The sequence below is a fragment of the Helianthus annuus genome, chromosome 14 (genome assembly GCF_002127325.2).
Source record: "Helianthus annuus cultivar XRQ/B chromosome 14, HanXRQr2.0-SUNRISE, whole genome shotgun sequence".
In the NCBI taxonomy this organism is placed as follows: Eukaryota; Viridiplantae; Streptophyta; class Magnoliopsida; order Asterales; family Asteraceae; genus Helianthus; species Helianthus annuus.
In genome coordinates this window covers 78,551,427-78,559,980 of record NC_035446.2, presented here as the reverse complement: position 1 = coordinate 78,559,980, position 8,554 = coordinate 78,551,427, and positions in this window count along the sequence as shown.

The window sequence follows — 8,554 nt, the reverse complement described above, 5'->3', positions numbered from 1 at the left end:
TTTTTACCCAATGAAGTTTTAGTTCCGTTCGAGAGGAAGGACGATGGTTTTCAAATAAGCATCAACTACCAGGAGCCAGACAAGCTAACTAACAAGAGTTGGTAAATCTTGCCAAGCATTAACGAATCATTTATTTAACTAGCTATAAGGACCCAACTACAATTTTAAGACTGATCGGTGATTGAGCGTCATTATCTGCGAATTCAGGAAGAAAGTATACCGGTGAATTGTGGGACAATGACTTGTTTTGGACATACACAAAAATTTTGTTTCCTGCACAATGCACAAAACAGTTTTACACAGAATGCGAGACTTTGAGAATCTAGAAAACATGTGCTTAATCCTTTAGGAACCCAGGTCAAAACTCGTAAAGGTTGTCACTTAGGAACCACACCTGTTAACTCAAGCAAACCCCATTATCCTGACATATATGCTATTCCAGTTAACCAAACAGAAAGTACTCAAATTTCTTTTGTTAAAATCTCCACTTTTGCTTCTAGCGAATGGAGGTTTTGCATCTCTACTCCTCTTAATAGTAGTTGCATCGCGTTAATTTTCTTCGCTGAGAGCGAACACACATTGCTTCGATACTTGGTCATTTCTTCATTTTAGCAAATACTCATTGTTTCATTACTTGGAAACTTATATGTCACACATGCACCATTTGCTACGCATGTGGTTTCGTTTCGAATAAACACTTCATTAAAGTTCAAATATTATTTTGCTAAAGATAACTATTGGTTTATGATTCGAATAACCTACATTATTGTAATTGTTGGCTCCTTTGCTATCAAGTCAACACACTTTCTTGAAACTTCTTTTCTTTCAAGTTACATTCATGGCTTATCTTTGTAACCATGTTGAGATTCCCTCGTTGATGCATACTTTTATTGTCGGGTTACGCTGAAACCAGGTTCAATTGCTTGAACTTATCCATTTCGCATATTCAATTTAAGACGTCATATGATGTATTGAGAGCATTATATTCAAATATTTTTGCAAAGGTTCTTTTGTTTTAAGTCGTAGTAGACTTGGTTAGTCTACGACTCCACTAAATCGTTTGTTGGTTTTGATACCTTGCCGTGACACATTCACAGAATTGAAGCTTGCGCTAATTTGGTTACGCACCTCATACACGGATTTAATTGTCTATTTAATTGTTCTAGATCCGTTTTGTTTATCACGATTAAAGCGGTCTCAACACAGTTGTGTGTTAAGACAATGGTACCTAGATTCATTTCATATCACGGTGTACCTCCTAACGATTCATTCGTTATAAATTGAACACTCTGCAGTGTTTATTGCTTTCCACATTCAATCAGAAGCAGTAGTTCTTTGTTGTTCCATACCCAATTGAAAACCCCATGACGCAGTTTAAATCAAATTTTCGGATTTGTTTCAGTACATTTTCCTTTGATTTCAAACACGGTGAACTTGTTCGGTCACCACTATTATTGAAGTATGTCAATTACGACACCTTGTGGTGTCATTACAAATCGTAGCTTGTGCTAATCATGGTCCACCGTTTCACACAAAACTACACATACTTTTGTTTGGCTTGTCATCTAAACATTCCTAATGCAACTACGAATTAAGACAATGATACACCCGATTCAATAGTATTTCATTCGGTGTATTCTCGCAATTCAAGAATGTCAACACACTAGTCCTTACCATTTAGTTATTCGAAAGTTGACAGATCATTTTCATATTCAAATTATTCATTTTATGTTCATATAGCGGATGCTATGGTTTGTGAAAACTCGTTTGAATATTGTGACCGATTGTTTGAGAATCCACTGGTCAAAACTCCTTTGCTGCGCCCCTGTTAACTGAGTTACGCTAGACTATACATCTATACGTCTCGTGTCCTTTGACATCAAATGCTAGAACACATACCATTTAACCATTGGGTTCTTGTTGTTGAAATATATCCCTGGAATTCACCTGATGTGAATAAGATTTGATTCGATTTTGTGGTTTTCTACCCCAGTATTACTCATATACATACACGCATAATGAAACCCTAAGGAGTTAAGGTAGTATAAATTTCGAGGACGAAATTTTCTTAACAGGGGGAGAATGTGACAACTGCCAAATTTGCATGCATCCGTACAATTAATTAATCTTGATTAGTGCTTAATGACTGTGCTGAATTACAAATAACTGCATTCGGATTACTGTATCACACTTACATGTGCATCACATATTGCAAAATGTCACATCATTATTACATGCAAACAATATCGACATACATGATGCACAAAGCAAAGTTAGCATAGTTAGCGGATAACTCAGAAAGATCCTGACGGAGTTCAGTACATAGACAGACAATACAATGAGGCACAGAATGAGCCAGAAACAAAGTTTTACACTAGTATAGTGTGTAGGAAAGTGAGGATCACAAAAATGCTTTGCTAGATGATAGTTAAAGTGCCGGAAAGTGCCTAAAACTCACCCAAAGTGCTGAATTCAACATAATTCAGCAAAAATCAACTATTTAACAAGCTAGTAACATGCAAAAACATGACTAAATGGTCCCGAATGCTTTGCTAAGTATCGGGAATCAAAAGTGTCACAAAAAGGTACATAAAGAACACTAAACGGTATAGTCTGACACTTTAACGAACCGACATCTAATCGAACAATCGGACACTATCTGAAACATCAAAATTATACTAGAAGCATTGTTTTAACAATTCTAAGCAAGTTATGGGCCCCGAACACCCTAACACACTATATAACACCATATTAACTTAAACACTAAACACTACACTTAGATTCCAACTAATATGCTTAACCATCCATTGCAACCCAACCAAGACCCCCCCCCCACCCCTTCCAATTGACGGTCACAAGTGGGTCCCCCACTTGTGATTTCATTTGATCTTACTTGATTTTTTGGAAGATCTTGCCTTGTACCTGAGAAACATATTATCCATTGGTTAAAACCTTAAACTTGGTTATAAGTTAAGCATGAGAGATCATAACTTCATTATCTCACACACACTAAACACACATCTCCTTCTTCCTTCCTCCTCTCCCATTCTCGGCCGAAAACGCCCACAAACCACCACCATTTTCATCCGATCTTCATCCATTACAAGGTGTACACAAGGTGCTAGAAGGTGTCTAAAGAAGCTTGGTGGCTTTGGAACTTCAAGGACCTCTTTCACTTGCTTTTATCCATCACATTTGTCACCATCATCTTCTTGTGTTCTTCCCTAGCCATGTGCTAGTTGTAAGGCTCTTATAATCCCTTGTTATTTCATATTTAGTTGGATAAAATATGATATATGTTTTATGAACACCAAAGAACATAATCATGAAACTTTAACATAAGCTTAATAACATAAGAATACATGTTGATTAGTGTTGATTTGCTTCTTGATGATTGATGATTTGTGTTAGTGATGTTAGACATCATATGAAACCTACTAGATTGTGATTTAACGCATGATCTAGTAAGTTAAGGTGGTGATCTTGTGAAAGACCAAGATCATCATACTTAATGCTTCTCATGAACTTGAAGAATGAAAATAATTTTATGAATAATGAAACATGTAACATGATTACTAGACATAAACTTGGATGATTTCAAAACTAGTTTTCTCAAGAAACTAAGTTAAATCACAAGATTTACCTAAACATTGTTTTTAAAGAAACTAACCATGTGTTATGTAAATAGCATTGCTTTGGCACTTGGTAAGTGTTGGTTAAGTTGTTGATTGCTTGTGATGATTTTAAAAAGAAAATGATATGCTTTGATAGCATGGACACCTCCATTTTTAGGGGAACTATGGCAAAATTTTCTAAAAGTATAAACACTTAGAAAAGTATTTTCTAAATATTTACAAGTGTATTTTAACTATGGTTTTCAATATAAACTTTGCAATAATTTTTGTAACAAAAATACAAATATTGGAGGTTGGTTTTTGTAAATAAAAATAACTAAATATGTATTTGAAAGGTATATATTTAGAAGACACATGTGTGTGATTATTTGTATACTTTGTGTATTAGTTATATTATTTTAGGATTTGAAATAATATAACTTAACATATACCAAGAAATTACAATCCAAAATGTTTCCAAAAATCATAAGGAATAAATGCACAAGTTACACACATAATATTGGAAAAACCAAACAAGGATGTAACTTATAAAATATTCCGGAGAATACATTTACGAGCATATCTTTGGTAAATAATATTTTAGATACAAAAGAAATGAAAATATGATTTTTATTATTATTACAAAGTATATCATATTTCCGACAAGGAGAAAATATATTATTTTTGAGAAGTAAAAATATATTTTCCTAGAGTTTTTAGAAGATGTATGATTTTTGGGAAAAATATATATTTTCTTGGATAAACTTGAAATACATTTGGGAATAAAAATAAGTTTATATATATATATATATATATATATATATATATTTTCTAAGTAAGACTTGAAAATATATTGTTTTGGAAATATATATTGGATATTTATTAAGAAAATACGTACACACCGGAATACGACACCAATACGTGGCAAGATATACAAATACTAGAATACGGATATACATGTATGAGATACCCCCATCCTTGGGAAGGAAATACGAATACAAATACTTGAGAAGTATTATTACAAAAATATTGTTTAATAGTTATTCCATAATTAAGTATAATTTAAAGTTAAAATAATTATTATTTTAACAAGTAATTATAACTTCGAATAATATTGAAGGCATAAAAGAAACGCAACTCAAAAACGTAAATACTAAGGCAAGGCACGGCCCGTTCGTCTAATAGACATTAGTACATTGTAGGTACTCGTGTGTGTTTGCTGAAGGGATTTGAGTTAGGAGTACCGAAGACGCAAGACTGTGAGTTCATGTCCCCCTTTTCTTTTAGCTGTTTTTAGTTTTATAACTTCGGGGGTGAAATACATGTTACAATTGTTTACAAACGTTTTATACATGGTATGGTTAGCTAAGGAGGGTTACTGCTTGATCATGTGAAAGGTGGGTACAACACTTAAGGCCATTAATCCTCGTCGTAGGACCGAGGGACATGAGTGATAGATCTATTTGGGTGTAGCGAGCCCACACCCATGAGGACCAGGGTGGCCCATGTGGTGACTATGTCCACATACTAATGTCGTGGCAAAATCCACTAGGTTTGAGTTTTCCTGCACCATTTCACACATACCATTGGCCTTGCAAACCATTGGTGATCTGTTTTTCTTTATTGCTTCATACCGGGGCTTACACACATACATACATACTTTAAAGGTTTATTCATACACAAACACATGAACTCGCTAAACTTTTGTTGATGTTTTCAAATTACATGTATTTAAGGGAATTAAGTGGATCTGGCGGGTATTTGCATGTTCAAGCTGCGTCGTGAACAAAAGATGTCATCCAAAGTCATTAGGGTTTAGGAGATGTATCTTAATCCTAGACGAGATACATGGTTCTAAACTCGGTTTAATTTAACGTCTTCTGTCGAGTCTTCGTGAACTCATTTAAATATGCTGTGGTTTGTAATCTAAATTTGAAGTCAACGTTTCAGACAAGTATGTTGTAGTATTTTCAAACATAATTTATGGATGAACATCTTATGGTTTTATCATATAGTGTTGTTATGATTGATTGCTATGGTATTAAGAAAGTCACACCAATGATCACGCTTTCGCAAAAGTCAGGGTGTGACACACGCCCTTTCAAAACCTCAACTCGATCCGAGTGTCTGGCTCCCTAAACCCCAACCTCAACCTCAAGTTTCCACAACACAACCTCAACTCGATCCAAGTGCCTATTTTCCTAAACCTACTGTCGATTGTGGTCCGGCCATACAGTTGGGAAACGGTGATCAAACAAGAACTGCGTTTTATGCTGAAATTGTCAAGAATGTCAATTATGGTGAATCTTCGGGAAATGATGACAGTTCAGGATATAGTGGCAGTACTGATGAAGATAGCTCAGGTCTGAGTGATTACAGTTCAGAATCGGACGTGAAGGAGGGAATGGATTCTGAAGCTGATAGTTTGTCGAATGATGCCAAGGAAATGAAATGTCAAAAATCTGACTTGATCAAGAAAGCTGTTGCTGCATCGAATGACATGGAGAGGTTCTTATCTGAAGATGGATCTTTCTCTTTCCAGAATAACACTACGAATAATGTCGTAGATTCTACAAGTCAGGTAAAATCTGAAACTCATAGTATATGTAGTGATTGTGCTGATATGAAACATGAATGTGCTAAATTAAAACATGAATCTGAAACGATTCATAGTCACAATCAAAGTTTGGTTATTGAGCTGTCAAAATGCAAAGAGGCAAACATGGCTTTAGCTTGAAATGAAAAGGAATTCAAATCAGTAATCGAAACTTTAAAGAAAAGTGTTTCCGAATTGACAAAAACTGTTTTCAACAAACAAATTGGTATTAATAACTACATTAATATCATTGAGGAAACAAAGAAAGAGCTAGCCGTGGCAAAATGCGAGCATGATGCAATCAAGCTTAAATTGGAGAGTTATTCTAACTCCCGATATGTGCTTGATCATATCATAGACGCTCAACAAGGGAACAAGAAAGGCGTTGGGTATAAGTTGTGTCCGCCCCCTTTGAGACACAACTATACCAAAATGCCAGATGAAGAGGAAATGCCTCGTTTTGAACCTAGTGTGCCTCTTGATTATGAGGAAGTTACTACATGATTAGGGTTCAAATCGGACAGTTCCTCGAGTACCTCATCTGAAGGAACAGAAACTTCAACATCGACGCATCAAAGTGCTCCAGTTATTGAGGACTATGATTCGTCTGATGATGAATCAGATGTGAGTGATCAGGATGAATCACTTGATAAGATGAAATGAGTAGAAATTCCAATTGAGAATAATATTCTTTGTGATCCTCCTACTCCTGCTGTGCAACCTGTTGCCAAGCGAGTGATAGATCCTGTCAAGGAAGTGAAGGAATCTGTGTATGCCATTAAGTAATAATGTGTTGTATACTTTGGTCGGTGATGCTAAAATTTATTCGGACAAAGATTTTCCAATTAAAAATGTCAATCCATCCTTGATTGATAAAGTTTTTGAAGATACTACCAGTATGTTTTTGGGAAAAGCGATCCCAAGAGTTTCTGTAACTCAGTGTGATCCTATTCCAAAAGCTGAAGTTAGAAAACAATTTGGAAATCAAAGATTACCGACAAAGCAACAACCTATCGCTTTTAAAGGTAAACAAAAGGAACAACGAGCTCAAAAGCCCAAAGCTTCACAACCGAGGGTGGAAACAAAGGGAGCTCATTACAAGAAAAAGGTTCAGAAGATCAACTTCGTGAAATCAAGAGGGACTGATAAAATTGAAACTTTCGAAAACAAATCCAACACGGATTTTGTTAAACAAGTTAAAATTTTGAAAAGAAATAGTCAAAACAATTAAACACAACACACAAATGGTTATGATGTAGGACCAAGTACCTCAAGATCACAAGTTCATCATCAAGATCTTACAATTATGATACTCCGAGGTTTGTTGAGCGGAGATCATGCTTTGAGTGCTGTGAGTATGGACACATTGTCAAGAACTGTCCATATCTTACAAAAGGAAAGGCAAAAGTTGATGCCCCCCGTAGTAACAGTTACTATAAAAGATCTGTTTCACCAAAACAGGACCCTCGTCTTGTTAAACAATGAGAAGTGAAACAGAAAAAGAAACAACGAAAAGAAGTTGAAAAGGCGTTAAAACCGGAGGTAGTCCAAACAAAATCTATTAAATCGGACATTAAACATGAAAAACATAAACAAATTTGGAAACCAAAAACGGTAAATCAAGAAATCGAAGTCACAATCCTCGATGATGACGGACGACCCAAATCTGTGAAGGCTTGGGTCCCCCTCTCCAATTAATCTCTGAATGAGTGTGCAGGATGTTCCAGGAGGAACTATCGATCGTCTTAAGATTGTTGATAGTGGAGCGTCCATGCACAGGATTGGCGACATAAGGATCCGAAACATCGTTACATCTAGGAGTTGTTGCCTTTGATGGAGAGAAGAGAAAAAGAAAAGAAGAATATGATGGTGAAAGAATGTCTGGTGACAGAAATTGAAAGCTTCGACAAAATGAAAATCATTCCAAAGTTTGATTGTTAAAGGCTTTAATCGGGTCCCCAGGATAGGTTTTATCAAAATGTATGCACCTGTAGCACGTCTGAAGTTCAAAATAAACAAGATAAACGTGCAGTGTACATTTCTTCACGGTGTAATTGAAGAAAATGTGTTTGTTGAACAAACCAACCGGGTGTGCGGATGCCTTGGCGTGGATTGAACAACCGCACGCTACTTCTCAAAGAGAAAGACAAAGACCTTCGCTGGTGCAATGTGGAAGACCTGCCGGACCTGGAGGTTTCTGATCTTGTTACTGTGAAGGGATTTCTCGGTTTATTGAAGTAGCTGCATAATCGTCCTTGAAGTCCACACCGAGTGGATATCCAGTTTGGGAGAGCACTCAGATTCCTTGCAATGCACGAAACAGTTGCAGGATACGGTTTTAAAT